The following is a 17,344-nucleotide window of genomic DNA, read 5'->3' on the forward strand; positions in this document are numbered from 1 at the left end:
GGCGGCAGTGCCTGTCTGACAGCACCCCAGAGAGGCGGCAGTGCCTGTCTGACAGAGCGCCAGGGGAAGGCAATGCCTGTCTGACACAGTGCCCCATGGGGTGGCAGTGCCTATCTGACAGCGCCCCAGAGGAGCAGCGGTACCTGTTTGACACAGCGCCCCAGGGGGAATCAGTGCCTGTCTCACACAGCGCCCCAGAGGGCAGCAGTCCCTGTCACACAGCGCCCCAGGGGGCGGCAGTGCCTGCCTGACAGCGCCCCAGGGGGAGGCAGCGCCTGTCTGACAGCGCCCCTGGGGGCGGTAGTGCCTGTCTGACACAGCGCCAGGGGAAGGCAGTGCCTGTCTGACACAGCGCCCCAGGGGGAGGCAGGGGGAGGCAGTGACTGTCTGACAGCGCCCCAGACGGGCAGCAGTACCTGTCTGACACAGCGCCCCATGGGGCGGCAGTGCCTGTCTGACAGCGCCCCAGGGGGCGCAGTGCCTGTCTGACAGAGCGCCCCAGGGGGAGGCAGTGCCTGTCTGACAACGCCCCAGAGGGGCGGCGGTGCCTGTCTGACACAGCGCCACATGGTGCGGCAGTGCCTGTCTGAGAGTGCTCCAGAGGGGCGGCGGTGCCTGTTTGACACAGCGCCCCAGAGGGAGGCAGTGCCTGTCTCACGCAGCGCCCCAGGGGGCGGCAGTGCCTGTCTCACACAGCGCCCCAGGGTGCAGCAGTGCATGTCTCACACAGCGCCCCAGGGGGCAGCAGTGCCTGTCTCACACAGCGCCCCGGGGGGCGGCAGTGCCTGTCTGACAGCACCCCAGAGGGGCAGCAGTGCCTGTCTGACAGAGCGCCAGGGGAAGGCAATGCCTGTCTGACACAGTGCCCCATGGGGCGGCAGTGCCTATCTGACAGCGCCCCAGAGGAGCAGCGGTACCTGTTTGACACAGCGCCCCAGGGGGAATCAGTGCCTGTCTCACACAGCGCCCCAGAGGGCAGCAGTCCCTGTCACACAGCGCGCCAGGGGGCGGCAGTGCCTGTCTGACAGGGCTCCAGGGGGAGGCAGCGCCTGTCTGACAGCGCCCCTGGGGGCGGTAGTGCCTGTCTGACACAGCGCCAGGGGAAGGCAGTGCCTGTCTGACACAGCGCCCCAGGGTGCAGCAGTGCATGTCTCACACAGCGCCCCAGGGGGCAGCAGTGCCTGTCTCACACAGCGCCCCGGGGGGCGGCAGTGCCTGTCTGACAGCACCCCAGAGGGGCAGCAGTGCCTGTCTGACAGAGCGCCAGGGGAAGGCAATGCCTGTCTGACACAGTGCCCCATGGGGCGGCAGTGCCTATCTGACAGCGCCCCAGAGGAGCAGCGGTACCTGTTTGACACAGCGCCCCAGGGGGAATCAGTGCCTGTCTCACACAGCGCCCCAGAGGGCAGCAGTCCCTGTCACACAGCGCGCCAGGGGGCGGCAGTGCCTGTCTGACAGGGCTCCAGGGGGAGGCAGCGCCTGTCTGACAGCGCCCCTGGGGGCGGTAGTGCCTGTCTGACACAGCGCCAGGGGAAGGCAGTGCCTGTCTGACACAGCGCCCCAGGGGAAGGCAGGGGGAGGCAGTGACTGTCTGACAGCGCCCCAGACGGGCAGCAGTACCTGTCTGACACAGCGCCCCATGGGGCGGCAGTGCCTGTCTGAGAGTGCTCCAGAGGGGCGGCGGTGCCTGTTTGACACAGCGCCCCAGGGGGCAGCAGTGCATGTCTCACACAGCGCCCCAGGGGGCAGCAGCGCCTGTCTCACACAGTGCCCCACGAGGCGGCAGTGCCTGTCTGACAGCACCCCAGAGGGGCGGCAGTGCCTGTCTGACACAGCGCCCCAGGGGGAGGCAGTGCCTGTCTCACACAGAGCCCCAGGGAAGAGGCAGTGCCTATCTGACACAGCGCAGCAACAGGAGAGGCAGTGCCTGTCTGAGACAGTGCCCCAAGGGGGGCTGCAGTGCCTATTTGTTAGTGCCCCCCAGGGGAGAAGCACCACCTGCATGACAGTGCCCCAATGTAGAGGCACTACCTGTGTGACATAGCACCCCAAGGGACATGCAGTGCTGTTTGACAGAGCACAACGGGAAGGCAGTGCCTGTCTGTCACAGTGCCCTGGGGGGAGGTAGTGCCTATCTGACACAGTGCCCCAGGGGGAGGCAGTGCCTGCCTGATACAGTGCCCCTGGGGAGAGGCCGTGTCTGCCTGGCACAGTGCCCCGGAGAAAAGGCAGCGCCTGTCTGACACAGCGTCCTAAGGGAGAGACAGTGCCTGCCTGACACAGCACCCCAGGGGACAGGCACTGCCTGTCTGACACAGTGCCACAAGGGGAGAGACACTACCTGCATGCCACAGCGCCCCACGGGGAGGCAGTGCCTGTCTGACAGAGCGCCCCAGGGGGAGGCAGTGCCTGTCTGACAGCGCCCCAGAGGGGCGGCGGTGCCTGTCTGACACAGCGCCCCATGGTGCGGCAGTGCCTGTCTGAGAGTGCTCCAGAGGGGCGGCGGTGCCTGTTTCACACAGCGCCCAAGGGGGAGGCAGTGCCTGTCTGACAGTGTAACCAGGGGGCGGCAGTGCCTGTCTCACACAGCACCTGAGGGGAGGCAGCGCCTGTCTGACAGCGCCCCACGGGGAGGCAGTGCCTGTCTGACAGAGCGCCCCAGCGGGACACAGTGCCTGTCTGACACAACGCCCTGAGGGGTAGGCAGTGCCTGTCTGACACAGTGCCACTTTCAAAATAGATGCCAAAGCAACATGCAATGACAGCAGACGTAACTCCAGGACTAAGTTGTGTGTCGGGAGCTCGTGCCCATCACTGGGGCAGTGCCAAGGTAGAGTCCATTATAAATTCTTGTGCTGCTAAAAATACGATGCTCAGTGGGAAGCGTGACAGGGTGCACTGGGGAGTGACCGGGTCTGCTCAGAAGGTCAGCGGAGGGGGGCACAAGGTCATTGCTGGCCTACTGGAGAGACAGGCCACAGTGTCAGGGGCTGTTGAGGCGTCAGGGGGCTGCTCAGGTGCAAGGGCTCTGTTCAGGTGCAAGGGAACTGTTTAGGTGCCAGAGAGCTGCTCAGGTGCCAGGTGGCTGCTCGGGTGCCAGGGACCTGCTTGGGTGCCAGGAAGCTCCTCAGGTGTCAGGGGGCTGCTCGGGTGCCAAGGGCTCTGCTCAGGGGCCAGGGAGCTTCTCAAGTGCCGGGGGCTGCTCAGGTATCAGGGATTGTATCAGGTGTCTGGGGACTGCTCAGGTGCCAAGGAGCTGCTCAGGTATCAGGGATTGTATCAGGTGTCTGGGGGCTGCTCAGGTGCCAGGGAGCTGCTCAGAGCTGCTTAGTTGCCAGGGGTCTGCTCAAGTGCCAGGGGACTGCTCAGGTGCAAGGGCTCTGTTCAGGTGCAAGGGAACTGTTAAGGTGCCATAGAGCTGCTCAGGTGCCAGGTGGCTGCTCGGGTGCCAGGGACCTGCTTGGGTGCCAGGAAGCTCCTCAGGGGCCAGGGAGCTGCTCAAGTGTCGGGTGCTGTTCAGGTATCGGGGATTGTATCAGGTGGCGGGGGCTGCTCAGGTATCAGGGATTGTATCAGGTGTCTGGGGACTGTCAGGTTCCAGGGAGCTGCTCAGGTATCAGGGATTGTATCAGGTGTCTGGGGGCTGCTCAGGTGCCAGGGAGCTGCTCAGAGCTGCTTAGATGCCAGGGGGCTGCTAAGGTGCCAGGGTTCTGCTCAAGTGCCAGGGGGCTGCTCAGGTGCAAGGGCTCTGCTAAGATGTCAGGGGCTGCTCAGGTTTCAGATAGCTGCTCAAGTGCCAGAGAGCTGCTCATGTGCCAGGAAGCTGCTTAGGTGTCAAGGAACTGCTCATATGCCAGGGGGCTGCTCGGGTGCCAAGAATCATATCAGGTGAAAGGCAGCTGCTCAGGTGCCACGGCTGTGCTAAGCTGTCAGGGAGCTGCTCATGTGTAAGGGAGCTGCTCAGGTGTCACAGGCTGTTCGGGTGCCAGGAAGCTGCTTAGGTGCCAGAGGGCTGCTCAGGTGTCAGGGAGCTTCTCAGAACTTGTCAGGTGCCAGGGGGTTGCTCAGGTGTCACAGAGCTGATCAGGTGCCAGGGAGCTGCTGAGATGTCAGGGGGCTGCTCAGGTGCCAGGGAGCTGCTCAGGTGCTAGGGCTCTGCTAAGGTGTCAGGGAGCTGCTCATGTGCCAGATGGCGTGCTCGAGTGCCAGGGACCTGCTCAGAGTTAGTCAGGTGCCAGGGGGCTGCTCAGGTATCAGGGAGCTGCTCGGGTGCGATGTTGCTCCTTGGCTGCCAGGGAGCTCCTCAGGTGTCAGGTGTCAGGGAGCTGGTCAAGTGCCAGGGAGCTGCTCAGATGGCATGGGGCGCTCAGGTGCCAGGGAGCTGGTCAGGTGCCAGGGAGCTGGTCATGTGCCAGGGTGCTGCTCAGATGGCATGGGGTGCTCAGGTGCCAGGGAGCTGCTCAGGTGCTAGGGCTCTGCTAAGGTGTCAGGGAGCTGCTCTGGTGTCCGGGGGCTGCTCAGGTGCCACGCCTCTGCTCAGGTGCCAAGCTGGCACAGTTTTCTTAGTACACAGGTTCATGCATCAGGAAACCATGAGGAGCGCCTGCTTCTTTCATCCAAAAAGCGCTAGAGAGCCTTTTGCTCCAGCGCATTCCATAAAGGGTCCACCAGATTCTTGTCCAGAAACGTCCCTTTCATTGACGTGCACTTCACGGTTATACGCACCCTTCACCCGCTCTAGAACGATCGATTTGCACTATTTAAGAGCCCCTAGCGCCCCCAGAGTGTCACTTTTCGTGACTATCCAGTGGCGCAATGCCCTGTGCTGTATTTACACAGTGGCATTAAGCCACTTTTTGTGGCTTAACCCCACCTTGTAAATACGGCCCCTTCACATGCAGCACTTTCCGTGGAAGGGGCGTGCAATGGGTGTTGCTGTCGGGGTGCCACAGCAACACCTATTGCATTTTGACGCTGCCTTAGATTTTCGAGTTTCGAGAAAAATCTAACGTCACCCCAGAGGTGGCGTTACCATGGCACAACCAGGAGGAATGCTTTCCTGTCTCCTGGTTTTTTGCTCTTTCTATGCGTGCATCATTCTGCGGCGCACATAGAAAGAGCAAATCACCTTTTAAGATTGTTTTTGTGCAGGAAGGTGTGCCTTCCTGCACAAAAGCAACCTCCCCCTCAACGCAGCCCAGCCATCCTTGCACTATGGTGCAAGGGTGGCTGCGTTGGCGCCCAGCAGCAAATTTAGCGCCGGCGCAGGGGGAAACACAGGGGTGTGCCATATTCTAGTAAATACAATGCCAAATTTGGCACAGCGCCGTGCCCCATTGTTTTCTATTAAATCTGGCCCTAAATTCTTTATAAAATGTGGCATGGGGCCTGCTTCACGGAAGACGACATTCTGTCGCATAACTAGTCAACGCAAAATGTCTTAAATTGCCTGGTGCTTAAAGCACAAGGGCCTCCTTGGACCGACGCTCCTGTATGAGCAGCACCGAGGTGTCATGCCACACAAGGGAACCCGCACCAAGGTGTCATGCCACACAAGGGAACCCCCACCAAGGTGTCATGCCACACAAGGGAACCCGCACCGAGGTGTCATGCCACACAAGGGAAACCGCACCGAGGTGGCATGCCACACAAGAGAACCCTTCAGAAAGATTCAAGGCATAGCGCAGGAGGGCATGAAAAGTGATGCTCCGGGGGCAATAGGGGCTCTTAAATATGCCCCTTACTGGGCAGCTTCCAGCCGCGGAATGATGTTTTTAAATAGTTAACTGATGCTACTGAAATGAAACCTCCTGCCATTGTTAACGTGTAAAATTTTAAAAAAACATGCGGTACTGCCGCAAAATGTGCCACATCACAATGCATAATCTGAATTTTCTTGCGGCATAATTTAATCAACTCTGCCGCATAATTTAGGCATCCTCTAACGCATAATTTCAAGTGACCCTGCCTGTTTCTCATCTTTGGACACAGCACCCCCAGCCCCTACTGGCCAGTGTGTGTTTTTCCCCTCCCCCACCCCCGGCCATGAGGCATCTTTATCTCCCCTCATCCCCCCCCCACAGCTCAAATCTGGCTGTGCTCAGGCTGAGGGGTGAGGGGGTTCCCTTTACGTCCACCATCACCTCAGACAGGGTCTTGCGGTGGCTGAGAGATGTTGTGTGTGTCTGTGTGTGCATGAGAGAGATGTGTGTGTGTGTGTGTGTCTATATGTGTGTGTGTGTTTATATGTATGTGCGTCTGTGTGTGTCTGCATGTGTGTGTGTGTGTATATGTATGTGTGTCTGTGTGTGTGTTTCTGTGTGGTGTTTATATATATATATGTGTGTCTGTGTGTCTGTGTGTGGTGTATGTGTGTCTATGTGTGTATATGTGTGTGAGTCTGTGTATGGTGTGTGTATATGAATGTGTGTCTGTGTGTGTATATGTGTGTGTGTGTCTGTGTGTGTGGTGTGTGTGTGTGTGTGTGTGGTGTGTGTGTATATATGTATGTCTGTCTGTGTGTCTGTAGGAGGCTGGCCTGGCTTGTAGTGGGTACCAAGGAGTACTTACAACTCTGTACCAGGTCCAGTTATCCCTTATTAGTGTAGAAGAGGTGTTTCTAGCAGCTTAGGCTTATAGAAGGTAGCTATAGCAGAGCAGCTTAGGCTGAACTAGGAGACATGCAAAGCTCCTACTATACCACTGGTGTCATATGCACAATATCATAAGAAAACACAATACACAGAAGTACTAAAAATAAAGGTACTTTATTTTTATGACAATATGCCAAAAGTATCTAAGTGAGTATCCTCAGTATGAGGATGCCAAATATACACAAGATATATGTACACAATACCAAAAATATGCAGTAATAGCAAAAGGAAGTAATGCAAGCAATGTAAAGTTACAGTAGATTGCAATAGGAGCACATAGGTATAGGGGCAACACAAACCATATACTCTAGAAGTGGAATGCAAACCACAAATGGACCCCAAACCTATGTGAGCTTGTAGAGGGTCACTGGGACTGTAAGAAAACAGTGAGGGTTAGAAAAATAGCCCACCCTAAGACCCTGAAAAGTAGGTGTAAAGTGCACCTATATTCCCCCGAGAGCACAGAAGTCGTGATAGGGGAATTCTGCAAGGAAGACCAACAGCAGCAATGCAACCAAAGTGGATTTCTGGACGAGAGTACCTGTGGAACAAGGGGACCAAGTCCAAGAGTTGCGACAATGTCGAGATTGGGCAGATGCCCAGGAAATGCCAGCTGAGGGTGCAAAGAAGCTTCCACCGGATGGTAGAAGCTGTGGATTCTGCAAGAATGAAGAGGACTAGGAACTTCCTCTTTGGAGGATGGATGTCCCACGTCGTGAAGAAGCTTGCAGAGGTGTTCCCATGCAGAAAGACCACAAACAAGCCTTGCTAGCTGCAAGGGTTGTGGTTAGGGTTTTTGGATGCTGCTGTGGCCCAGGAGGGACCAGGATGTCGCCACTTGCATGAGGAGACAGAGGGGGCACCCAGCAAAACAGAGAGCCCTCACAGCAGCAGGCAGCACCCACAGAAGTGCCGGAAAAGGCACTACAACGAGGAGTGAACCAGAGCTTACCCGAAGAAACAAAAGGGAGTCCCACGACGCCGGAGAAAAACTCAGGAGGTTGTGCACTGCAGGTTAGAGTGTCGGGGACCCAGGCTTGGCTGTGCACGAAGGAAATCCTGGAAGAGTGCACAGGAGCCGGAGCAGCTGCAAATCATGCGGTACCCTGCAATGCAGTCTAGCGTGGGGAGGCAAGGACTTACCTCCACCAAACTTGGACTGAAGAGTCACTGGACTGTGGGAGTCACTTGGACAGAGTTGCTGAGTTCCAGGGACCACGCTCGTTGTGCTGAGAGGGGACCCAGAGGACCGGTGATGCAGTTCTTTTGGTGCCTGCGGTTGCAGGGGGACGATTCCGTCGTCCCACGGGAGATTTCTTCAGAGCTCCTAGTGCAGAGAGGAGGCAGGCTACCCCCAGAGCATGCACCACCAGGAAACAGGCGAGAAAGCGGCAGGATCAGCGATACAAGGTTGCAGTAGTCATCTTTGCTACTTTGTTGCAGTTTTGCAGGCGTCCTGATCAGTCAGCGGTCGATCCTTTGGCAGAAGGTGAAGAGAGAGATGCAGAGGAACTCTGATGAGCTCTTGCATTCGTTATCTAAAGAATTCCCCAAAGCAGAGACTCTAAATAGCCAGAAAAGGAGGTTTGGCTACCTAGGAAGGAGGATAGGCTAGCAACACAGGTAAGAGCCTATCAGAAGGAGTCTCTGACGTCACCTGCTGGCACTGGCCACTCAGAGCAGTCCAGTGTGCCAGCAGCACCTCTGTTTCCAAGATGGCAGAGGTCTGGAGCACACTGGAGGAGCTCTGGGCACCTCCCCTGGGAGGTGCAGGTCAGGGGAGTGGTCACTCCCCTTTCCTTTGTCCAGTTTCGCGCCAGAGCAGGGCTGGGGGATCCCTGAACTGGTGTAGACTAGCTTATACAGACATGGGCACCATCTGTGCCCATCAAAGCATTTCCAGAGGCTGAGGGAGGCTACTCCTCCCCAGACCTGACACCTTTTTCCAAAGGGAGAGGGTGTAACACCCTCTCTCTGAGGAAGTCCTTTGTTCTGCCTTCCTAGGCCAGGGCTGTCTGGACCCCAGGAGGGCAGAAACCTGTTTGAGGGGTTGGCAGCAGCAGCAGCTGCAGTGAAACCCCGGAAAGGTAGTTTGGCAGTACCCGGGTCTGTGCTAGAGACTCAGGGGATCATGGAATTGACTCCTCAATGCCAGGATGGCATGGGGGTGACAATTCCATGATCTTAGACATGTTACATGGCCATGTTCGGAGTTACAATTGTGACGCTATACATAGGTAGTGACCTATGTATAGTGCACGCGTGAAATGGTGTCCCCGCCCTCACAAAGTCCGGGGCATTTGCCCTGAACGATGTGGGGGCACCTTGGCTAGTGCCAGGGTGCCCACACACTAAGTAACTTAGCACCCAACTGTAGGAAGTTGGCTCTGTATGTGCTATTTCAAAGTAAGGAATAGCATGCACAGAGTCCAAGGGTTCCCCTTAGAGGTAAAATAGTGGTAAAAAGAGATAATACTAATGCTCTATTTTGTGGTAGTGTGGTCGAGCAGTAGGCTTATCCAAGGAGTAGTGTTAAGCATTTGTTGTACATACACATAGGCAATAAATGAAGTACACACACTCAGAGACAAATCCAGCCAATAGGTTTTGTTATAGAAAAATATATTTTCTTAGTTTATTTTAAGAACCACAGGTTCAAATTTAACATGTAATATCTTGTTTGAAAGGTATTGCAGGTAAGTACATTAGGAACTTTGAATCATTTCAATTGCATGTATACTTTTCAAGTTATTCACAAATAGCTATTTTAAAAGTGGACACAGTGCAATTTTCACAGTTCCTGGGGGAGGTAAGTTTTTGTTAGTTTTACCAGGTAAGTAAGACACTTACAGGGTTCAGTTCTTGGTCCAAGGTAGCCCACCGTTGGGGGTTCAGAGCAACACCAAAGTCACCACACCAGCAGCTCAGGGCCGGTCAGGTGCAGAGTTCAAAGTGGTGCCCAAAACGCATAGGCTATAATGGAGAGAAGGGGGTGCCCCGGTTCCGGTCTGCTTGCAGGTAAGTACCCGCGTCTTCGGAGGGCAGACCAGGGGGGTTTTGTAGGGCACCGGGGGGGACACAAGCCCACACAGAAATTTCACCCTCAGCGGCGCGGGGGCGGCCGGGTGCAGTGTTAGAACAAGCGTCGGGTTCGCAATGTAAGTCAATGAGAGATCAAGGGATCTCTTCAGCGCTGCAGGCAGGCAAGGGGGGGCTTCCTCGGGGAAACCTCCACTTGGGCAAGGGAGAGGGACTCCTGGGGGACACTTCTGCAGTGAAAGTCCGGTCCTTCAGGTCCTGGGGGCTGCGGGTGCAGGGTCTTTTCCAGGCGTCGGGACTTAGGTTTCAGAGAGTCGCGGTCAGGGGAAGCCTCGGGATTCCCTCTGCAGGCGGCGCTGTGGGGGCTCAGGGGGGACAGGTTTTGGTACTCACAGTCGTAGAGTAGTCCGGGGGTCCTCCCTGAGGTGTTGGTTCTCCACCAGCCGAGTCGGGGTCGCCGGGTGCAGGGTTGCAAGTCTCACGCTTCTTGCGGGGAGATTGCAGGGTTCTTTAAAGCTGCTTCTTGAAACAAAGTTGCAGTCTTTTTGGAGCAGGTCCGCTGTCCTCTAGAGTTTCTTGTCGTCGTCGAAGCAGGGCAGTCCTCAGAGGATTCAGAGGTCGCTGGTCCCTTTGGAAGGCGTCGCTGGAGCAGAGTTCTTTGGAAGGCAGGAGACAGGCCGGTGAGTTTCTGGAGCCAAGGCAGTTGTTGTCTTCTGGTCTTCCTCTGCAGGGGTTTTCAGCTGGGCAGTCCTTCTTCTTGTTGTTGCAGGAATCTAATTTTCTAGGGTTCAGGGTAGCCCTTAAATACTAAATTTAAGGGCGTGTTTAGGTCTGGGGGGTTAGTAGCCAATGGCTACTAGCCCTGAGGGTGGGTACACCCTCTTTGTGCCTCCTCCCAAGGGGAGGGGGTCACAATCCTAACCCTATTGGGGGAATCCTCCATCTGCAAGATGGAGGATTTCTAAAAGTTAGAGTCACCTCAGCTCAGGACACCTTAGGGGCTGTCCTGACTGGCCAGTGACTCCTCCTTGTTGCTTTCTTTGTTCCCTCCAGCCTTGCCGCCAAAAGTGGGGGCCGTGGCCGGAGGGGGCGGGCAACTCCACTTAGCTGGAGTGTCCTGCTGGGCTGTGACAAAGGGGTGAGCCTTTGAGGCTCAACGCCAGTTGTTACAGCTCCTGCCTGGGGGAGGTGTTAGCATCTCCACCCAGTGCAGGCTTTGTTACTGGCCTCAGAGTGACAAAGGCACTCTCCCCATGGGGCCAGCAACATGTCTCTAGTGTGGCAGGCTGCTGGAACTAGTCAGCCTACACAGACAGTCGGTTAAGTTTCAGGGGGCACCTCTAAGGTGCCCTCTGGGGTGTATTTTGCAATAAAAGGTACACTGGCATCAGTGTGCATTTATTGTGCTGAGAAGTTTGATACCAAACTTCCCAGTTTTCAGTGTAGCCATTATGGTGCTGTGGAGTTCGTGTTTGACAAACTCCCAGACCATATACTCTTATGGCTACCCTGCACTTACAATGTCTAAGGTTTTGTTTAGACACTGTAGGGGTACCATGCTCATGCACTGGTACCCTCACCTATGGTATAGTGCACCCTGCCTTAGGGCTGTAAGGCCTGCTAGAGGGGTGACTGACCTATACTTGCATAGGCAGTGAGAGGCTGGCATGGCACCCTGAGGGGAGTGCCATGTCGACTTACTCGTTTTGTTCTCACTAGCACACACAAGCTGGCAAGCAGTGTGTCTGTGCTGAGTGAGAGGTCTCCAGGGTGGCATAAGACATGCTGCAGCCCTTAGAGACCTTCCTTGGCATCAGGGCCCTGGGTACTAGACGTACCAGTTACAAGGGACTTATCTGGATGCCAGGGTCTGCCAATTGTGGATACAACAGTACAGGTTAGGGAAAGAACACTGGTGTTGGGGCCTGGTTAGCAGGCCTCAGCACACTTTCAATTGTAAACATAGCATCAGCAAAGGCAAAAAGTCAGGGGGCAACCATGCCAAGGAGGCATTTCCTTACGTTATCTAAAGAATTCCCCAAAGCAGAGACCCTAAATTGCCAGAAAAGGAGGTTTGGCTACCTAGGAAGGAGGATAGGCTAGCAACACAGGTAAGAGCCTATCAGAAGGAGTCTCTGACGTCACCTGCTGGCACTGGCCACTCAGAGCAGTCCAGTGTGCCAGCAGCACCTCTGTTTCCAAGATGGCAGAGGTCTGGAGCACACTGGAGGAGCTCTGGGCACCTCCCCTGGGAGGTGCAGGTCAGGGGAGTGGTCACTCCCCTTTCCTTTGTCCAGTTTCGCGCCAGAGCAGGGCTGGGGGATCCCTGAACTGGTGTAGACTAGCTTATACAGAGATGGGCACCATCTGTGCCCATCAAAGCATTTCCAGAGGCTGAGGGAGGCTACTCCTCCCCAGACCTGACACCTTTTTCCAAAGGGAGAGGGTGTAACACCCTCTCTCTGAGGAAGTCCTTTGTTCTGCCTTCCTAGGCCAGGGCTGTCTGGACCCCAGGAGGGCAGAAACCTGTTTGAGGGGTTGGCAGCAGCAGCAGCTGCAGTGAAACCCCGGAAAGGTAGTTTGGCAGTACCCGGGTCTGTGCTAGAGACTCAGGGGATCATGGAATTGACTCCCCAATGCCAGGATGGCATGGGGGTGACAATTCCATGATCTTAGACATGTTACATGGCCATGTTCGGAGTTACAATTGTGACGCTATACATAGGTAGTGACCTATGTATAGTGCACGCGTGAAATGGTGTCCCCACCCTCACAAAGTCCGGGGCATTTGCCCTGAACGATGTGGGGGCACCTTGGCTAGTGCCAGGGTGCCCACACACTAAGTAACTTAGCACCCAACCTTGACCAGGTAAAGGTTAGACATATAGGTGACTTATAAGTTACTTAAGTGCAGTGTAAAATGGCTGTGAAATAATGTGGGCATTATTTCACTCAGGCTGCAGTGGCAGGCCTGTGTAAGAATTGTCAGAGCTCCCTATGGGTGGCAAAAGAAATGCTGCAGCCCATAGGGATCTCCTGGAACCCCAATACCCTGGGTACCTCAGTACGATATACTAGGGAATTATAAGGGTGTTCCAGTATGCCAATGTGAATTGGTGAAATTGGTCACTAGCCTGTTAGTGACAATTTGTAAAGAGAGAGCATAACCACTGAGGTTCTGGTTAGCAGAGCCTCCGTGAGACAGTTAGGCATCACACAGGGAACACATACATATAGGTCACAAACTTATGAGCACTGGGGTCCTGGCTAGCAGGGTCCCAGTGACACATAACAAACATACTGAAAACATAGGGTTTTCACTATGAGCATTGGGCCCTGGCTAGCAGGATCCCAGTGAGACAGTGAAAACACCCTGACATATACTCACAAATAGGCTAAAAGTGGGGGTAACAAGGCTAGAAAGAGGCTACTTTCTCACAGTGTGGGGTATGTATATGTATGTGTGTCTGTGTGTGTTTGTTTGTGTGTGTGTATATGTATACATGTCTGTGTATGTGTGTGTGTGTGTGTGTTTGTGTATATATGTATGTGTGTCTGTGTGTGGTGTGTGTGTATATGTATGTGTGTCTGTGTGTGTGTATGTGTGTGTGTGTGTCTGTGTGTTCTGTGTGTGTGTGTATCTATGTGTGTCTGTGTGTGTGTGGTGTGTATATGTATGTGTGTCTGTGTGTGTATATGTGTGTCTGTGTATGTGTGTGTATATGTATGTGTGTCTGTGTGTGTGTATATTTGTGTGTGTGTGGTGTGTGTGTATATGTAGGTGTGTCTACGTGTGTGTCTGTGTGTGGTGTGGGTGTATATGTATGTGTGTGTGTGTATGTGTGTGTGTATGTGTGGTGTGTGTGTATATCTATGTGTGACTGTGTGTGTGTGTGTGTGGTGTGTATATGTATGTGTGTCTGTGTGTGTATATGTGTGTCTGTGTGTGTGTATATGTATGTGTGTCTGTGTGTGCGTATATGTGTGTGTGTGGTGTGTGCATATGTATGTGTGTCTGTGTGTATATGTGTGTGTCTATGTGTGGTGTGTGTGTCTGTATATGTGTCTGTGTCTATGTATGTGTCTGTATGTGTATGTGTATATATGTGTGTGTGTGTGTGTGCGTGTGTGTGTGTCTGTGTCTGTGTGTGGTGTGTGTGTGGTGTGTGTGTGTTTATGTATTTATGTCTGTGTGTGTGTGTGTATATGTATGTTTGTCTGTGTGTGTGTATATATATGTGTGTGTGTTTGGTGTGTGTATATATATGTGTTTGTGTGTGTGTGTGTGTGTTGGTGGTGGTAGTCGGGGCGCAGCTGGCCCAGTACATGGTGCATGGGTCAGGATGCCCTCCCTGGGACCCGGCGCAGCCAGGATAGAGCCCCTGACAGCAGGTGCCAGGCCCGGGCGACCTTTTCACTGCCACCGACTATTCCACGACTCCAGGACCTTTCCATGAACCCCCCCCCCCCCCAGTGACTGACTGCTCCCGGGCTCTCAGGGTCAAGAGGCGCTGAGAGGCGAAGCTCAAAGACAGACGCAGGGGAAGGAAAGGAGGGGAGGAGTCAAGATAAGAAGTGAAGAATGAAGACAGGAGGGAGGGAAGGAGGGGGAGGAGTCAAGATAAGAAGTGAAGGATGAAGACAGGAGGGAGGAAAGGAGGGGGAGGAGAGAAGATAAGAAGTGAAGGATGAAGACAGGAGGGAAGGGGGAAGAGGAGTCAAGATAAGAAGTGAAGACGGGATGGAAGGAAAAGAGGGAGGTAGAGAGGAACGGAGGAAGGGAGGGAGGAAGGAAGAAAGGGAAGGAAGAGAGGAAGGGAGGAAAGAAAGGAGGAAAGGAGAAAGGGAGGATGGAAGGGAGAGAGGAAGGAAGGAAGGGACTGGAGAGAGGGAGGAAAGAAAGAGGAAGGAGGGAGGGAGGAAGAGTAGAAGGGAGAGAAGGAGGAAGAGGGAGGGAGGGAGGAAGGAAGGGAGGGAGCAAGGAAGGAGGGAAGGAGGAAGGGAGTAAGAAAGGAGGAAGGAGGGGGAGGAAGGGTGGAAGGGAGGGAAGGAGGAAGGGAGGAGGGAGGAAGGAAGGAAGAGAGGAAAGGAGGGAGGAGGATAGAAAGGAAGGAAGAAAGAAAAGGGAGGAAGGGAGGGAGGAAATAAGGGAGGGAGGAAAGGAGGAAGGGAGGAAGGAAGGCAGGAGGGAGGAAGGGTAGAAGGGAAAGAAGGAGGAAGAGGGAGGGAGGGAGGGAGAAAGGAAGGGAGGGAAGAAGCAAGGAAGGAGGGAGCGAGAGAGGAAGGGACGAAGAAAGGAGGAAGGAGGGGGAGGAAGAGTGCAAGGGAGGGAAGGAGGAAGGGAGGAGGGAGGAAGGAATGGAGGAAGGAGGAAGGGAAAGGATGGAGTGAGGGAGGAAGAAAGGGAGGGTAGGAGGAACGGGAGGAGGGAGGAAGGAAGAGAGGGAGGGAGGGAGGAGGGAAGCGAGGGAGGAAGGGAGGGAAGGAAGGAAGGAGGAAAGCAAGGAAGGAGGGAGGAGGAAATGAAGGGAAGAAAGAAGGAAGGAAAGGAAGGGAGGGAGGAAAGAAGGAAGGAAGGAAGGAATGAAGGAAGGAAGGGAGAGAGGGAGGAAGGGAGGGAGGAAGGAAGCGAGGGAGGAAAGAGGAAGGAAAGGAAGAAAGAGAGAAGGAAGGAGCAAGAATGGACGGACTGATACATTATGGACTGCCTGTCTCCACAGGTTTCTTCCCAGGGCTGAGTTTCTGGGATTAGAACTGCTGCTCTGCTGACCAGACCCTTAGTGACATTATCCCCCCCCTCCCACTCCCCCCCCCCACTGTAATACACAGAGCCTCTCCCAGTGTTGGTGCAGGTGGTCATTACTCTGTAATACACAGAGCCAGGCCCCACCTGTGGCTGGCAGGTGGTCATTACACTGTAACACACAGAGCCGGGCCCCCCATTGATGGTCACTAGTTTAATTTGTCCAGGGATGAGGTGGGCGAATAAATGAGTGAGCTCCTGCACTGACTACTGCCCCACCTACCTCACCCAGTCCCTACAACATTATCTGGGGGTTCCTCAAAGCTGGATGAGACTAGGCACTGGAAGAAGGGGTGCGGCATAGGAGGCGATGCAGCAACCGTAAAATAACCCTGCTGGATCTCCCAAGGTGACTGAGCAGTGAAGATGCCTGTAAATGTTGTTTTTATCCTGTCACATTGGCTGAGGCTCCAGAGACAGAGGTCAAATGTCAGGCTCTGACTTCTTATTCTTTCAACATGGACATTGGTGTTTACATTTCTTTCTCTGACAGCAAAGTGAGAGGACTTTGTAAAGTGAACTATGTGACCATCTTACTGGGGTACAGGGAGTGTGAAAGTAAAGACTGTACAATACCATATATTTCTGACACACAACAAAAGTTAAATGCTTATAAATGAACTGCGCAAATATTAAAAAAATATATCCACAGTTAAGAAACAAGAAACCAAGCACTGTGTTTGTAAATCTGAAGTGTGTGGAAACAGGGATTTTAATAGGATTAAAACAAATCAAGACCACAGATAATAATGTGTGCTATATAGTTTTATTGGTAAAACTATATGTCTCTGCAAAAATAGTGGTCATTTAAATAGAAAATGTGCAGTCTGTAAATGACTGTGGCTACCACACTGTGCTTTAGCAATATATTTGTAAATGCACCATTGACTTCATACAACACAACACAACGAAAGACCAGCATACATCAACAAACGCATCACCTTCCACCAACTGACCAGACACCTACTCCCCGCACCCTCGCTGAGACTCCTCGCGATCCGCAGAAGCAACAGCGGAAGGTGCACCTTCTCACTCCAGCTGCTCGAGCCTGGGACAACCCCCCTCTGCACCTCGGGACCACCTCATTGCTCTGCAATTGAGGAAAGGACTCATGCACTGCAAAGCAGCTAGCAACCCCAGCGCTTTGAGACCCTCTTGCTTGATAGCACACCCTTCCCGTGGCTCATTTTCTACCCTTGTTGCTTGTGTGACACTTGGGCTTTTCACACTCCCTCTGACTCCAGAGATGTAACACTGATGGCAGCATCCCTCCTGTGAACATGGTTCCTGTACCACCATGAATGAGCCCCTCCGGTCTCAGCAGTAGAGTCCAGCCCTGGACCCCAGGGGTCTCAGCCCTCCGGGGACACAAAGATGAGGCAGAGGGAGCGGTGTCCCAGGGTGCGATAATACCCTTCGTTACTGAGTTTTACCGGGTGAGGGACCCAGTGTGGGACCACACAACGTAAAAGCAAAACCCTTTTGGCTGTCAGCGACCCCCTGCTGAGCACCAATGAAATATGTCTGTGAAGAGGGTCCAGAATTGGGAACCGTGGGCGATTCAGACCAGAACTCCTGAGTCTGGCATGCGATGCACCCTCCTGCAGCAGAGGACTGGCTGGTAATCGAGGAGGGGAATGGGTACATAAGGGTGACCACATTTTTTAAACCGGGACATTTCACAAAAATAGAAGGACTATAATTTTACATCAACAAAGCGCAGATAATGACAGGGCTCATCAGCACAGCACTACAGCAGAGGCACTAAGAAAATAAAATGCAACTTTTAGAGCCAGTATCATGCCTGCTAATTAAATAGTTTTCTTATAATAGCTACTAACTATCTCTG

At 54.0% G+C, this 17,344-nt stretch overlaps 1 protein-coding gene across 3 annotated transcripts in view; it reads right to left on the reverse strand.

Moving 5' to 3' along the window:
- Window positions 1-17,344, reverse strand: part of CA9 (carbonic anhydrase 9) — a 324,823-nt gene that overhangs the window by 117,518 nt on the left and 189,961 nt on the right. The gene's annotated exons all lie outside the window — the stretch shown is intronic.

This window comes from Pleurodeles waltl, chromosome 1_2, assembly GCF_031143425.1.
Source record: "Pleurodeles waltl isolate 20211129_DDA chromosome 1_2, aPleWal1.hap1.20221129, whole genome shotgun sequence".
Classification (NCBI taxonomy): domain Eukaryota; kingdom Metazoa; phylum Chordata; class Amphibia; order Caudata; family Salamandridae; genus Pleurodeles; species Pleurodeles waltl.